This window comes from Crocuta crocuta, unplaced genomic scaffold, assembly GCF_008692635.1.
Source record: "Crocuta crocuta isolate KB4526 unplaced genomic scaffold, BGI_CrCroc_1.0 scaffold233, whole genome shotgun sequence".
NCBI classification, from domain to species: domain Eukaryota; kingdom Metazoa; phylum Chordata; class Mammalia; order Carnivora; family Hyaenidae; genus Crocuta; species Crocuta crocuta.
In genome coordinates, this window is record NW_027529526.1 from 7,440,012 (window position 1) to 7,457,916 (window position 17,905).

At 35.8% G+C, this 17,905-nt stretch overlaps 1 protein-coding gene across 1 annotated transcript in view; it reads right to left on the reverse strand.

The window, feature by feature from the left end:
* Positions 1-17,905, reverse strand: part of PARVA (parvin alpha) — a 164,964-nt gene that overhangs the window by 31,359 nt on the left and 115,700 nt on the right. The gene's annotated exons all lie outside the window — the stretch shown is intronic.

A 17,905-nucleotide genomic window follows, 5' to 3' on the forward strand; every position in this document is an offset into this window, starting at 1 on the left:
TTATTCAAGCCATTTTGCATTGTCATATGTATGTATGTGTGTCACACTGAATCACATTTATCTCTTTTATTATTTTTTGAATTTGAGTTAGTTAACATACAGTGTAGTCTTGGCTTCAGGAGTAGAACCCAATGATTCCTCTCTTACATATGACACCCAGTGCTCAACCCAACAAGTGCCCTCCTTAATGCCCATCACCCATTTAGCCCATCCCCCACCCACACCTCCCCTCCAGCAACCCTCAGTTTGTTCTCTGTATTTAAGAGTTTCTCATGACTTGCCTCCCTCTCTGTTTTTATCTTATTTTGCCTTCCCTTCCCCTATTTTCATCTGTTGTGTTTCTTAAATTCCACATGAGTGAAATCTTATATCTGTCTTTCTCTGACTTATTTTGTTTAGCATAGTACACTCTAGTTTGGTCCACGTTGTTGCAAATAGCAGGATTTCATTCTTTTTCATTGCTGAGCAGTATTCCATTGTATATATACACATTTTTCTTTTTTTAAAATTAATTTTTTAATTTACATCCAAGGTAGCATATAGCACAACAGTGATTTTAGTAGATTCCTTAATGCCCCTTACCCAGTTAGCCCATCCCCCCTCCCCAAATCCCTCCAGCAACCCTCTGTTTGTTCTTCATATTTAAGAGTCTCTTATGTTGTGTCCCCCTCCCTGTTTTTACATTATTTTTGCTTCCGTTCCCTTATGTTCATCTGTTCTGTCTTAAAGTCTTCATATGAGTAAAGTCATATTTGTCTTTCTCTGACTAATTTTGCTTAGCATAATACCCTCTAGTTTCACCCACATAGTTGCAAATAGAAAGATTTTGTTCTTTTTGATTGCTGAGTAACACTCCAATGTGTATACATACATACATACATATATATACCACATTTTCTTTATCCATTCATCTGTTGATAGACATCTGTGCTCTTTCCATACTTTGGTTATTGTCGATAGTGCTGCTATAAACATTGGGGTATATGTGCCCTTTGAAACAGCATACCTGTATCCCTTGTATAAATACCTAGTACTGCAATTGCTGGGTCAAAGGGTAGTTCTATTTTTAACTTTTTGAGGAACCTCCATACTGTTTTCCAGAGTGGCTGCACCGGTTTGCATTCCCACCAGCAGTGAGAAAGGGTTCCTCTTTCTCCACATCCCTGCCGACATCTGTTGTTGCCTGAGTTGTTCATGTCCGCCATTCTGACAAGTGTGAGGTAGCATCTCATTATGGTTTTGATTTGTATTTCCCTTATGATGAGTGATGTTGAGCATTTTTTCATGTGTTGGTTGACTATCTGGATGTCATGTCTTCTTTGGAGGAGTGTCTATTCTTATTTTTTGTCCATTTCTTTGCTGGGTTATGTGTTTTTTGGGTGTTGCCTTCGGTAAATTTATAAATTTACCAAACCTTATAAATTTTGGATACTAACCCCTTATCTGATATGCCATTTGCAAATATCTTCTCCCATTGCATTGGTTGCCTTTTAGTTTGCTGATGTTTCCTTCACTGTGCAGAAGCTTTTTATTTTGATGAGGTGCCAGTATTTCATTTTTGCTTTTGTTTCCCTTGTCTCTGGAGACATGTTGAGTAAGAAGTTGCAGCTAAAGTCAGAGAGGATTTTGTCTGCTTTCTCCTTGAGGATTTTGATGACTTCCTGTCTTACATTTAGGTCTTTCATTCATTTTGAGTTTATTTTTGCATATGGTGTAGGAAAGTGGTCCAGTTTCATTTTTCTTTTTCTTTTTTTAAATGTTTTATTTATTTCTGAGAGAGAGAGAGAGAGACAACATGAGCAGGGAAGGGTCAGAGAGAGAGGGAGACACAGAATACAAAGCAGGCTCCAGGCTCTGAGCTGTCAGCACAGAGCCCGACGCGGGGCTTGAACCCACCAACCGTGAGATCATGACCTGAGCCGAAGTCAGACGCTTAACTGACTGAGCCACCCAGGCGCCCCTTCAGTTTCATTTTTCTGCATGTCACTGTCTTGTTTTTCCAGCACCATTTGCTGAAGAGACTGTCTTTATTCTATTGGAAATTCTTTCCTGCTTTGTCAAATATTAGTTGGCCATATGTTTGTGGGTCCATTTCTGGGTTCTGTATTCTGTTCCATTGACCTAAGTGTCTGTTTTTGTGCCAGTACCGCCTTGATGATTACAGCTTTGTAAGACAGCTTGAAGTCCGGGATTGTGATGCCTCCAGCTTTGGTTTTTCTTTTTCAAGTTTCCTTTGGCTATCTGGGGTCTTTTCTGGTTCCATACACATTTTAGGATTGTTTGTTCTAGCTCTGTGAAGAATGCTGGTGTTATTTTGATAGGGATTGCCATACCACATTTTCTTTATCCATTCATCAGTTGATGGACATTTGGGCTCTTTCCATAATTTGACTACTGTTTTTTTTCTTTTTAAGTTTATTTATTTTGCAAGAAACAGAGACAGCATCCAGTAGGGGGAGATATAGAGAGAGAGAGGAAGAGAGAGAATCCCAAGCAGGCTCCATGCCATCACTGCAGGGCCTGATGTGGTGCTCAGACTCAGGAAACTGTGAGATCATGAGCTGAGCCAAAACCAAGAGTTGGATGCTTAACCAACTGAGCTACCCAGGTACCCCAATTTGGTTGTTGTTGATAGTGCTGCTGTTGTAAACATTGGGGTGCATGTGCCCCTTTGAAGCAGCATTTTTCTATCCTCTGGATAAATACCTAGCAGTGCAATTGCTGGATCATAGGGTAGTTCTTTTTTAAATTTTTTGAGGAACCTCCATACTGCTTTCCTGAGTGGCTGCACCAGTTTGCATTCCCACCAGCAGTGCAAGAGGATTCCCCTTTCTCCACATCCTCATCAACAACTGTTGTTTCCTGAGTTGTTAATCATAGTCATTTTGACAGGTGTGGGGTGGTTGCTCACTGTGGTTTTGATTTGTATTTCCCTGATGATGAGTGAGGTTGAGCATATTTTCATGTGTCCGTTAGTCATTGGGATGTCTTCTTTGGAAAAGTGTCTATTTATGTCTTCTGTCCATTTCTTCACTGGATTATTTGTTTCTGGGCCAGTTTGGTAAGTTCTTTAAAGATTTTGGATACTAATCCTTTATCTGATATGTCATTTGCAAATATCTTCTCCCATTCTGTCAGGTGCCTTTTAGCTTTGCTGACTGTTTCGTTTACTATGCAGAAGTTTTTATCTTGATGAGGTCCCAATAGTTCACATTTGCTTTTATTTCTCTTGCTGCCAGAGACATATCTGTTTTAGAAACTTTCTTTCCTTTTAAATCTACTGGAAATGTAACTTATTTGATGTGTCCAGTTTCATGAATTCTGGGGCACCCTTTTTTTTTTGTTTTTCACTTTTTAACATCTCTGAAATCAGACTGTCTTAAAATGGATGACCTTCTAAATTGTTGTCAGCCAGGTGGAAGATAGGGGTTCTTACTGCTTCCATGTGTGTGCACTGGGTCCTAGCTCTTCACAGTGTGGTCACTTCATACCTCAAGAAGCCTAGAAGAACACTTTCAAAAAGTAGGAAATAAAAACTCTAAGGAATAGGTACACTTTGAGTAATAGTAATTGAAATGATTTTTCTTTTTCTAAGTGTTACTTAGAAAATGGTGTGTTTTAAAATCAATTGTTCTTGCATCCAATGGCATAACTTAATACTTAAAGGTCTAAATTTGTATCTGTTAAAGAGAAAAACTTCGAGTTTAATAATGGGAAGTATTATCTGCAGTTGGATTCACCTAATCTACTCTCCACAACTCATTCAGGATTGATAGAACTGACACTCCAAAATATGTTTAAAATGTCTCTTCTCTACATTTTTAAGGACCACTATACAAAAGAATTAAACCTTACAGCAATGGTTTCCCCAATGTTTATAGTATTTCTTTTATTTTCAGTATTTATATCTTATTCAGGTCAAATGTGCCTTGGGTAATTCTTTGAAGATGAGATTGTTCATTGGAAAATTTCTGCAGTTTTCTATGGATTTAAGACTTATTTTGGGGAGTGAAGGGCACCTGGGTGACTTATTCAGTTAAGCGTCTGACTTCAGCTCATGTCATGGTCTCACGTTTCGTGGGTTCGAGCCCTGCATTGGGCTCTGTGCTGACAGCTCAGAGCCTGGACCCTGCTTTGGATTCTGTGTTTCCGTCTCTCTCTGTCCCTCCCCTGCTCATGCTCTGTCTCGTTCTCTCTAAAAAATGAATAAACATTAAAAAAAATTTTTTTTAAAAAGATTCTTTTTCTGGGGTGTTTGGGTGGCTCAGTTGGTTGAGCACCTGATTTCAGCTCAGGTCATGATGTCACAGCTCATGAGTTCGAGCCCTACATCAGGTTCTGTGCTGACATCTCAGAGTCTGGAGTCTGCTTCAGATTCTGTGTCTCCATCTCTCTCTGTCCCTCTATTGCTCAAGTTCTCTCCCTCTCTCTTAAAAATAAACAAACATTTAAAAAAAATTATTTTCTGCACCTGGATAGAATGAGCTCAAGCTATTTTCATCTCAAAAGCCTGAGTATTATCTTTATCTTCTCTTTAGTTGCCTAAGTCCATCATTCTTTTGTTTATGTATTTTATTTTTGTGAGAGAAAGAGAGAGAGAGATTGTGCACAAGTGGAGAAGGGGTGGAGAGAGGGAGTGAGAGCAAGAATCCCAAGCAGCCTCCATGCTGTCCATCAGCCCGATGTGGGGCTTATTTCACGAACAATGAGATCATGACTGGAGCCAAAATCGACATTGGGACTCTTAACAGACTGAGCCACCCAGGTGCCCTAAAGGTCATCATCCTTTATTTCTGAATGTCAGGGGTTTAATAAGCCTATATTTAAGTGTCTTCCTCTTGACTGTTCAAACTTGAAGAGACCATGTGTGCCTTTTCCATTTTGGGGCCATAAATTCTTATCTTGGCTCCTCTCCTACTGAAGAAATGACAAGTTGTTTGCATCTAATACTGCAATCACAGTGTTAGTAGAGGCTGCCCAAAGTGCTCGGTTAAGAAAACTTCTGCAGCCTTATCTTGACTGAGAGGAAAAGACGGCTGGGGACAGTGACCACTGTCTTGGGGAGGGCTTGGGGAAGGGGGCAAGGGAGAAGGGGCAGTGTCAGAACTGCTTACCCGCCACCCTGTTTTACATCATTGCTTACAGTTTTCATATTTACCTGCTGGCATTGGACTTCTTAGGTCTGTGAGTCTGTTCATTAGGTCAGTAACTTTTTTTGTACTGTTGTCCATTCCATTCTTTTTAAAAATTGGATTTTATACATTACCTACTAGAATATTCATTTTTTTCTATTTCTGCCAATATTTTTTAATTGTCACAATACTAAGACTATAATGCCTTCTTAATTTAAAAAAGTTGTATTTTTTAGCATCTGGCATTATTCAGGAGAAGACTTTCTATGGTTTCTTATTTCTTTTGCATTACTAATTTTTGAGAAAATGTAATTCCGCCTGACTTTTTTCCTACTTTAGTTTTTTTTATGCTTTGGGTTTTTTTTTCTTTTTGCTCTTAATTTTGGTGGATATTTAATTTTATTTTACTTGACATTGGTATTATATGGATTTGAGTAGATAGAAGATCATGAAATAAACTTTATTAACAGTTTTAGATATATTTCTTCATGCTCACACACACAATGACACAAACAGAAAGAGTTCTATCTCTCATCTTCTGTCTTAATGAAAGTGACATTACTGTGCATATATTTTTCTGCTACTTCTTTTTCACTCAGACATATATCATGAATATCTGTGTCAATATATATGGGTATAACTCATTTTTTGAGTACCTTTTGACCATCTTCACCCATTTGGTCCATTCCCCAACCACCTACCTCTGACAGCCACCTATGAGCTTATTTTTAAAAAATAAAAATTCAAAATAGAAGTATGATCACACAGTATTTCACTTAGCATAGTGTCCCCAAAGTCCATCTATGTTGTTGTAAATGGCAAGATTGCATTCTTTTTTTTATGGCCAAAAAAACCTCTACTGTATAAATACATATATACTATATTGTCTTTATCTGTTCCTCCATTGAGAGACACTTAGGTTGTTTTCATATCCTGGCTATTGTAAATAATGCTGCAGTGAACAAGTTAGTATTTTCATTTTTTTCAGACAAATAACCAGAAGCAGAATTACTGGATCATATGGTATTTCCATTTTAAAATTTTTAATGTTTAAAAAAAATTTTTTTTAATTTTTGGGAGACAGACACAGCATGTGTGGGGGAAGGGCAGAAAGAGAGGGAGACAGACTCAGAAGCAGGCTGCAGGCTCTGAGCTGTCAGGACAGAGCCCGACATGGGGCTCAAATCCATGAACTGTAAGATCATGACCCGAGCTAAAGTCGGATGCTTAACTGACTGAGCCATTCAGGCACCCCTTAGTCTTCTGTTTCAAGATTGCTTTGGCTACTTGAGGTCTTGTGTGGTTCTTTACAAATTTTAGGGTCCTTTTTCTATTTTTTTTTCTGGGCAATGTGTCTTTATTTTTCATTTGTGTGTAACTGACACAAATGTTATATGAGTTTCACATGTACAACATAGTGATTCAACAAGTTTATACATTATGATGTGTTCACTACAAGTGTAGCTACCATTTGTCTTGATACATCTCTATTACAACATCACTGACTATATTCCTTATGCTGTATCTTTTATTCCATGACTTGTTTCATAACTGGAAGCCAATTTCTCCCACTCCCCTATTTCTGTGAAAACTACCATTGGAATCCTGACTGCACTGCATTGAATCTGTAGATTGCGTTGAGTAGTACGAACATTTTAACAATATTCTTCTAATTCATGAGCATGGAAGGTCTTTCACCTCCTTAGTATTTTATTCTTTTGAGTGTGATTGTATGTGGGATTGTTCCCTTAATTTCTCTTTCTGATAGTTTGTTTACTTAGTATATAGAAATACAAGAAATTTTTGTGTATTGATTTTGTACCTGCAACTATACTGAATTTGTTTATGAGTTCTAACAGATTTTTTTGGGGGGATGAGTCTTCGGGGTTTTCTTTTTATATATATACAAAATGTAAGTATCTCATGTTATTTGCAAATAGTGACAGTTTTACTTCTTCCTTGCCAATCTGAATGCCTCATTTCTTTTTCTTGTCTAATTGTTATATCTGGGAATTCCAATACCATGTTGAATAAAAGTGGCTAAAGTGGCCATCCTTGTTTTGTTGCTTAGAGGAAAAGCTTTCAGCTTTTCCCCACTGGGTATGTAGGCTTGTCATATGGAGCCTTTATTATTTCTATAATAAATATGTTTATTATTTCTATAATAATCATATGGAGCCTATAATTATGTTTATTATCTCTCTGTACCCACTCTGTAGAGAATTTTTCTCATGAATGGATGTGGAATTTCATCACATGATTTTTCTGCATCTACTGAGATGATCATATGATTTTTAGCCTTCATTTTGTTAATGTGGTGTATCACACTGATTGACTGGAGGCTGTGAAACTATTCTTGCATCCTTGGAATAAATCCCAGTTGATCATGGTGCATGAGTCTTTTTATGTATTGTTGAATCCACTTTGTTAATATTTTGTTGAGGATTTTTGTATCTGTGTTCATTAGGGATATTGTAGTTTTTCTCATGGCATCCTTGTCTGGTTTTAGCAGCTGGTTTTGTAAAATGGGTCTGGAAGTTTTCCCTCCTCTCTTATTTTTTGGAAGAGTTTGAGAAGGATTGGTATTAATTTTTCTTTAAATGTTTGGTAGAATTCACCAGTGAAGCCATCTGGTCCTGGACTTTTGTTTGTTGGGGAGTTTTTGATTAGTGATTTCAATCTTCTTACTTAAAATAACTTTGTCCAGATTTTCTATTTCTTCATAATTCTGTCTTGGTAGGTTGCACATTTCCTGGAATTTATCAATTTCCCCTAGGTTGCCCAGGTTTTGGTGTGTAATTGTTCACTTTAGTCTCTTATGATCCTTTGTATTTCTGTAGTACCAGTTGTAATATCTCCTCTTTCACTTCTGAGTCCTCCATTTGTGAATCTAGTCAAAGGTTTGTCAATTCTGTTTATCTTTTCAAAAAACCAGCTCTTAGTTTCATTGTTTTTTCTATTATCTTTTTAGTTTCTAAATACCTCTCTCTATATCTCACTCAAACATATGAGTAACTTTCTACATCAGTACATATCGATAACTCATCCTTTCAAAAAATCTACATTATAGGACTTATAACTTATTCAACTATCCCTCTATAGACATATAGTCAGGTTGTAAGCCACCTTTTTCCTATTCGTATTAAGGTTTCAATAAACGTTGTGTGTATGTGGGTGTGTGTGTGTGCGCGCGCGCGCGCGTCCTGCCAACTGATCATTGCTGATAAAAAGAAAAGCTGTTGCCTTACAGATTTTCTTCTTAAGTATAGTCATCTTACCAAATCTCCTTATTCTATTTTGTTTATTTGAGTCTTTGGCATTCTCTGGGTATGGAAATAAGACAAAACATAGTTATCTCTATTTTGTAAGTTTATATCATTTATTTCAATTTTATGACATTTTATTTTTCATTTATATGACATTTTAAAAGAAAAGATTTGAGAACCTCCTCTGCTATTTCTACCCCTCCTTTATTTTTAAAATATTCCACCCTCAAAAGTTAACAGATCCACTCAACTATTGCTGTAGTTAAATAGTAATTTCACTCATTGTTGCTAAGTATTTAAAGATAATTTCTTTCTCAGGTCTCCTGGTTTTCCTCTTTTGCTCTTTTCAGCAAGCTCCATGAAGACTTCCTATTGCTGAAATTTTATTCTTCCACGAAACTGTTTCTTTCATGTTTCTATAGTTCTGCAAATTGTTCATCATTAGTTTAACTTGTTATAAAGTAATGGGCATGATTTTGAAATAGGATGCTATTTAGAAAATTTTCTCTGGATTATTTTGTGAATCTTTCCCTTGTTTTCTGAATTTAGTATCCAGATGTGCTTTTGGAGGGATTATTTTTAGAAAACAATGAAGTATTCACAAAGTTCTCAAGTATCAAGACAGTAAAGAATAAACTCAATTACTCTGAATGGTAGAAAAACTGGGATTTCTAACACTCACAGTTACTATATAGGTCATACTATGTTAATGTCACTATCCTTCAGAGAACTAGAATACATGAAATACTCTTTCCAGCATGAGTGCTTCCTGAGTTATTAGATTTCCAAATATATGGAGAGGCTTTGTTAGAAAAACATTTTTTATTGTATCATGGTCAGAAAACATGGTCTGTATAATAATTTGTTGAGACCTAGTTTATTTGACAGTCAACTTTTATAAGTGTTCCACGTGCCTCTCATGGTTTGCCTCCCTCCCATGAGAGACTTGAATGCTGAAAACAAACTGAGGGCTGATGGGGGTTGGGGGGAGGGGAAAAGGGGGTGATGGGCATGGAGGAGGGCACTTGTGGGGATGAGCACTGGGTGTTATATGGAAACCAACTTGACAAGAAACTATTAACATAAATAAATAAACATTAAAAAAATGAGTGTTCCATGTGCAGTTGAAAAGAAAGAATAGTTTTAGGGCATTGCTGGTAAATTGTTTTCTCCAAATCTTCTCTATCCTTATGAAATTTTTTCTTAATGTATTCATAACTGATGTATGTTAAAAATTTAACACTGTGAAGGCAGATTTATCAACTGTTTGTAATTCTGATTGTCATTTTCAGTTTTTATATAATGATGCACAAAAGTACATTTAGGTTTAAAATGGCTGTATTGTCCTAGTAGCTTTAGTCTCCTCAATATATAGAGACTCTCTGCAGTAATGCTTATTGCCTTAAAGTTCTGTTTTGTCAGAATTAAAATTGTTACTCCAGCGTTCTTTTAATTAGTATTAGTTTAACATATATATTTTTTTCACACTCTTTAAACTGTTCTTTGGCCTCATAAATTAAGAGAGTCTCGTGTAAATAGCATGTAGCAAGATGTTGTTGGGTATTTCTAATTTTTTGAGGATCCTCCATACTGGTTTTCACAGTGGCTGTACCAATTTACATTCTCACCATCAGTGCATGAGGGTTCCCTTTCTTCCATATCCTTGCCAACACTTGTTATTTCTTGTGTTTTTGATTTTGATGTTGTTGGGCTATCTAGTCTGCCAGTCTTTGTCTTTTAAATGGATACAGTCAATTTATATTGACTGGGTTCATCAATATATGTGGATTCACTTCCACCACCTTATTTTCATCTTTCTAGTATTCTCCTTTTCTGGTTTTTATCCACCCTTCCATCCTTGCCTTCTTTCGGATTAAGGTTTTTATCTTTCTCATTTCATTTTCCCCCATTACTAATAGGGAGGTTATACACTCTGTTTTTATTATTTTAGTGGCTACCCTAAAAAATTTATCATGTGTATTTAACTTATAGAATCTCAAGTTAATTAGTATCTTTATCCACATACTAAATAATACAGGACAGGAGCATAGTTTGACTCTTCTCACACTTTTCCTTTTTTTTTTTTTTTAATATTTTTATTTATTTCTAGGAGAGAGAGAGAGAGACAGCGTGAGCAGGGGAGGGTCAGAGAGAGAGGGAGATACAGACTCTGAAATAGGCTCCAGGCTCTGAGCTGGCAGTCAGCACAGAGCCCGATGCGGGGCTCAAACCCACGAACCACGAGATCATGACCTAAGTGAAAGTCGGACGCTTAACCGACTAAGCCACCCAGGCGCTCCGTCTTCTCACACTCTTCCTAAGTGCTATAATGTGTTTGGGATTCTAAATGTCTTAAATCAACAAATTAGACATTACTGTGATTGTTTTATATTCATTTATTATTGCTTCAATCTACCCACCTTGGGGATCTTTTTTTTTTTTATTGTAGGTATAGGTTTTTCATTTTATTAAAAAAACTGTTTTGAGTATAGTTCACACAATGTACATGAGCTTCAGGTGTACAACATAGTGATTCAACATCTCTATACATTATGCTGTGTTCATCACAAATGTAGCTACCATCTGTCATCATATAGCACTATTACAATATCATGGACTATATTCCCTGTGCTGTACATTTTATCCCCATGACTTATTCATTCTATAACTGGAAACCTGTATCTCCCATTCCCCTTTGTCCATTTTGCTTATCTTCTACCCCTTCCTTTTGGCAACCATGAGTTTGTTCTCTATACTTATAGTCATGATTCTGCCTTTTTGTTTATTCATTTGTTATTTTAAGTTAAAAAAAATTTAAATGTTTATTTTTGAAAAAGAGAGAGGCAGAGCATTGAGTGGGGAAGGAGCAGAGGGAGAGGGAGACACAGAATCTGAAGCAGGCTCCAGGCTCTGAGCTGTCAGCACAGAGGCCGACGCGGGGCTCAAACTCATGAACCCTGAAATCATGACCTGAGCTGAAGTCAGATACTTAACCAACTGAACCACCCCGGTGCCCCCATTTGTTATGTTTTTTACATTCCACATGAATGAAATCATATGATATTTAGCTTTCTCAGTCTGACTTCTTTCACTTAGCATTAATACCCTCTAGGCTCATCCATGCTGTCACAAATAGCAAGATCTCATCATTTTCCATGGTTAATATTCCATTATACATATAAATAAAAAATAAAAATAAATATAAGAGCCGTTTCCTTCAGTCATCTATCAGCAGACACGGGTTGCTTCCATGTGTTGGCTCTTATAAAGCTTCAATAAACATTGGGGTGCATATAACTTCAAATTAATGTTTTTGTTTTCTTTAGGTAAATAGTAGTGGAATTACTGGATGATATGGTATTTCTATTTTTGATTAAAAATGTTTGTTTATTGAGAGAGAGAGAGCATGAATGGGGGAAGGGCAGAGAAAGAGAGTGGGAGAGAGAGAATCCTAAGCAGGCTCTGTGCTCTTAGCACACAGCCTGACATGGGGCTCGATCTCATGAACTTTGAGTTCATGACCTAAGCTAAAATAAAGAGCTTGTCATTTAACTGACTGAGCCACCCAGGCGCCCCTCTATTTTTAATTTTTGAGGAACCCTCAAACTGTTTTCCACAGTGCTTGCAGCAATTTGCATTCTACCAACAATTCACAAAGGCTCCCTTTCCTCCATATCTTCACTTGATATTTCTTTTCTTTTTTCTTTTAGCCATTCTTACTGTTCTAAGATGATTTCTCATTGTGGTTTTCATTTGTATTTCCTTGATGATTACTGATGTTGAGCATCTTTTCATGTGTCTGTTGACCAACTATATGTCTTCTTTGGAAAAATGTCTATTCAGGTCCTCTGCCCATTTGTAGTTGAATTGTTTTACTGTTGTTGAGTTGTAGAAGTTGTTTATATATTTTGGATATTAACCCCTTATCAGATATATCATTAAAAACTTTAAAAAAATGTTTATTCATTTTTGAGAGAAAGAGACAGAGTGCAAATGGGGGGGGGCAGAGAAAGAGGGAGACACAGAAATGGAAGCAGGCTTCAGGTTCTGAGCTGTCAGCACAGAGCCCAACATGGGGTTGTTTTTGATTTTAGCCATTCTGACAAGTGTAAGGTGATATCTCATTGTGGTTTTGATTTGCATTTCCCTGATGATTACTGTTGTCGAGCACCTTTTCATGTGTCTGTAAGCCACCTGTATGTCTTTGGGAAAATGTCTATTTAGGTCTTCTGCTCATTTTTAAATCAGATTATTTATATTTTTTTTGTGTTGAATTGTAAAAGTTCTTTATATATTTTGGATATTATCCCTTTATCAGATACATCATTTGCAAATATCTTCTCACATTCAGTAGGTTGCCTTTTGTTTCTTTTGCCTGAGGAGGCTTTTCCAGAAAAATGTTGCTAAGGGTGATGTCAAAGAGATTACTGTGTTTAAAAATTTTTTTTTTTTAATTTTAATTCTAGTATAGTTAACATGGTGTGTTATATTAGTTTCAGATGTACAATATAGTGATTAGTTTCAGGTCTACAAAATAGTTCTGTACAGTAGTCACTGCTCATCATGGTAAGTGTACTCTTTAATCCCTATCAACTATTTCACCCAATCCCCCACCTACTTCTCCTCGGGTAACCATAATTTTCTTCCTCTACAGTTAGGAATCTATTTCTTGGTCTCTCTCTTTTATTTCCTTTGTTCATTTGTTTCTTAAATTCCACATATCAATGAAATCATATGGTATTTGTCTTTCTCTGTCTAATTAGCTAAGCACTGTACTCTCTAGTTCCATCCATGTTGTTCCAAATGGCAAGATTTCATTCTTTTTTATGGTTGAATAATATTCCATTGTATATACATACCACTTCTTCTTTACCCATTCATCTGTCGGTGGACATTTGGGCTGCTTCCATGATTTGGCTACTGTAAATAATGCTGCAATAAACATAGGCATGCAATTATCTCTTTAGATTAGTGTTTTTGTATTTTTTGGGGTGAATACTCAGTAGAGTGATTACTGGATCATAGGGTAGTTCTATTTGTAACTTTTTGAGGACCCTCCATGCTGTTTTCCAGAGTGGCTGCACCGGTTTGCATTCCGACCAACAGTGTATGAGGGTTCCATTTCTCCACGTTCTCGCCAACACCGGTTTGTTTGTTTTAGTTTTTATTTAAATTTCAGTTAACATATAATGTAATATTCATTTCAGGTGTAGAATTTAGTGATTCAACACTTACACACAATATCAAGTGTTCTTCACAACAAGTGCATTCCTTAATGCTCATCACTTATTTAACCCATCCCTCCACCCACCTCCCTTCTGGTAACCATCAGCTCTCTATAATTAAGAGTCTATGTCTTGATTTGACTCTTTTTTTGCCTAATCATTTGTTTTTTTTCTTAAATTCTACATATGGGTGAAATCACATGGTATTTGTCTTTCTCTGAGTTATTTCACGTAGCTTTATACTTTCTAGCTCCATCCACATTGCTGCAAATCACAAATTTTCATTCTTTTTTAATGCCTAAATAACATTCTATTGGATATTTATGCCACATCTTCTTTATCCACTCATCAATCAATGGATACTTGTGCTGCTTCCATATCTTGACTTTTGTGAATAATGCTGCTATAAACTTTGGGGTGCATATATCCCTTTGAATTAGTGTTTTTGTATTCTTTGGGCAAATACTCAGGAGTGCAATTGCTGGCTCATGTGATAGTTCTATTTTTAACTTTTTGAGGAAACTCCATACGAGAGTGGCCATATCCGTTTGCACTCCCACCAACAGTGTATGAGGGTTCCTATTTCTCCACATTCTTGCCAACAATTGTTGTGTCATGTGTTTTTGACTTTAGCCATTCTAACGGGTGTGAAGTGATATCTCATTGTCGTTTTGATTTGCATCTCCCTAATAAGTGATAATGAGCATGTTTTCATGTGTCTGTTGGCCATCTGCATGTCATAGAGACATGTTTCTGTCTTCTACCTATTTGTAAATTTGATTATTATTATTTTGGGGGTGTGTGGAGTTGCTGAGTTCATTATATATTTTACATATATTTATTTTGGATACTAACCTTTTATCAGATAGGTCATTTGTAAATATCTTCTCCCATTATGTAGGTTGCCTTTGAGTTTTGTTGATTGTTTCTTTTCTTTGCAAAAGATTTTCATTTTGATATAGTCCCAATAGTTTATTTTTGCCTTTGTTTCCCTTGCCTCAGGCGACCTATCTAGAAAAAAGTGGCTATGGCTGATGTCAGAGAAATTACTCCTTGTGCTCTCTTCTAGGATTTTTATTGTTTCAAGCTTCACATTTAGGTCTTTAATCCATTTTGAGTTTATTTTTGTGTATGGGGTAAGAAAGTTCATTTTTATTCTTTTGCATGTTGTGCAGTTTTCCTAAAATCATTTGTTGAAGAGACTAACTTCCTGCTTTGTTGAAGATTAGCTATGTATTTGTGGATTTATTTCTGGGCTTTATTCTGTTCCATTGATCTATGTGTCTATTTTTGTGCCAGAACCATACTGTTTTGATTGCCACAGGTTTGTAATATAACTTGAGATCTGGAATTGTGATGTCTCCAATTTTGTTTTTCTTTTTCAAGATTGCTTCAGCTATTTGGGGTCTTTTGTAGTTCCATAAACATTTTAGGATTGTTTGTTCTAGTTTCTATGAAGAATTTTGGTGTTTTGATAGGGATCACATTAAATCTGTAGATTCTTTGGGTAGTATAGATATTTTAACAATATTTGTTCTTCCAACCCATGAGCATGGAATGTCTTTCCATTTCTTTGTGTTGTCTTCAATTTCTTTCATCAATGTTTTATAGTTTTCAAAGAACAGGTCTTTCACCTCCTTGATTAAATTTATCCTTAGGTGTTTTATTCTTTTTGGTGCAAATGTAAATGGGATTGTTTTCTTAATTTCTCTTTCTGCTGCTTCATTCTTAGTGTATGGAAATGCAACAGATTTCTCTACATTGATTTTGTATTCTGTGACTTTATTGAATTCATTTATTAATTCTGGTAGTTTTTTGGTGGGGTTTTTAGGGGTTTCTATATATAGTATCATGTTGGCTGCAAATAGGGAAAGTTTGAGTTCTTCCTTGCCAGTTTGGATGACTTTTATTTTATTTTTTTGCTATCTGATTGCTGTGGCTAGGACTTATAGTACGATGTTGAATAAAACTGGTTCGAATAAACATCCTTTTCTTGTTCCTGACCTTAGGGGAAAAACTCTCAGTATTTCCCCACTGAGTATGTTTGCTGTGGGTTTTTTGTATAAGGTTTTTATTAAGCTGAGGTATGTTCCCTCTAGATCTACTTCATTGAGGGTTTTCATCATGAATGGATGTTGTACTTTGGTCAAATGTTTTTTTCTGCATCTATTGAAATGGTCATATGGCTTTTATCCTTTCTCTTATTGATGGAATGTATCATACTGATTGGTTTGGAAATATTGTTCTGCCCTTGTTTCACTTGATCATCATGAATGATTTTTCATGTCTTGTTAGATTCAGTTTGCTAGTATTTTTTTGAGGGTTTTGCATCTATTTTCATCAGAGATATTGGACTGCTCTTCTCCCTCCCTCGCGTGCTCTTTGCCCCTTTTCTTTTGGTGATGTCTTTACCTGGTTTTGGTATCAGGGTAATGTTGGTCTCATTGAATGGATTTGGTAATTTTCTGTCCTCTTTTATTTTTTTGGAATAGTTTGAGAAGAAAAAGTATTCACTCTTCTTTAAATGTTTTGTAGAATTTGCCTGTGAATCTAGCCAGTCCTGGACTTTTGATCATTTGGAAGTTTTTTCATTACTGATTCAGTTTCATTGAAAGTAACTAGTCTGTTCAAATTTTCGATTTCTTTCTATTTCAGTTTTAGGAGGTTATGTGTTTCTAGGAATTTATCCATTTCTTCTAAGTTGTCCAATTTCTTGGCATAAACTTTCATAATCTCTTAAACTCCTTTGTATTTCTGAGGTGTCTTGTTATTTCTCCTCTTTCATTTATGATTTTATTTGAGTTCTTTTTCTCTTTTTGATGAGTCTTGCTAGACGGGTATCAATTTTCTTGATAAAACCAACTCCTGGTTTCATCAATCTGTTCTGTTTTTTGTTTGTTTGTCTGTTTGCTTTAACTTCAGTATCATTTATTTCTGCTCTAATCTTTATTATTTTGTTTTACTGCTGAATTGGGGTTTTGTTTATTCTTTTTTTTCCCTAGCTCCTTTATGTGTAAGTTTAGGTTATTTATCTGAGATTTTTCTTGCTTTTGAGGTAGGCCTATCTACCTCATGTTGCATTGGAAACATTTTGTAGCACTGTGTTTTCATTTTCACTTTCCCATGTAATTTTTTATTTCTTCTTTGATTTCTTGGTTAACCCATTCATTATTTAGTAGCATGTTATTTATGCTCCATGTATTTGTGGTCTTTTCAGATTGTTTCTTGTAGTTGATTTCTAGGTCAGAAAAGTTGCATGATTTGTTGAGACTTGTTTTTTGGCCTAATTAATATGTGGTCTACTCTAAAGAATGTTCCATGTGCACGTGAAAAGAATGTGCATTCTGCTTTTTTAGGATGGAATGTTCTGAGTATATTGGTTAAATCCATGAGGTCCAGTATGTCATTCAAAGCCACTGTTTCCTTGTTGATTTTCTGTTTGGTTGATCTGTCCATTGATGTAAGAGGGGTGTTAAAGTCTCCTATTATATTGTATTACTACTGATTACTTCCTTTATGTTTGTTTGTTTTATGTATTTGGGTGCACAATATTTACAATTTTTGTATCTTCTTGTTGGATTTTCCCTTTTATTATTATATAATGTCTTTCTTTGTCTGTTGTTGGAGTCTTTGTTATACATTCGATTTTGGCTGATATGAGTATTGCTACCCTGGCTTTTTTTTTGACATCCATTTGGATGACAAATCTTTCATCAATCCCTCACTTTCAATCTGCAGATATCTTTAGGTCTTAAATGAGTCTCTTGTAGGGAGCATATAGATGGGTTCCTTCTAAAATTTGCTCTGTCACCCCATATCTTTTGATTGGAGCATTCAGTCTATTTACATTCAAAGTAATTATCGATAGATAGGCTTTTAATTGTAATTTTGTTTTGTGGTTATTTTTCTAGGTTTTCTTTGATCCTTTCTTGCTCTTTTTCATGGTTTCTTGACTTTCTTTACTGACATGTATTCCTTTTTCTTTATTATTTGCGTATTTATTACTGGTGTTTTACTTGTGGTTACCATTAGGTTTGTATATAACATCTTCTACATATAGCGGTCTATATTAAGTTGATGGTTGCTTAACTTTGAACCCATTCTTTATTCCCCCCTCCACTTTACATATATAGTATCATATTTTACATCCTTTTGTGAATCCTTTGACTTATTTTCACAGATACACTTAATTTTACTGCTTTTGTGTTTCATACTTTTCATATTTTCACTTAAGGTCTTCCCTTTCTACTGGAAGAGTACCCTTTAAAATTTTATCGTTGGG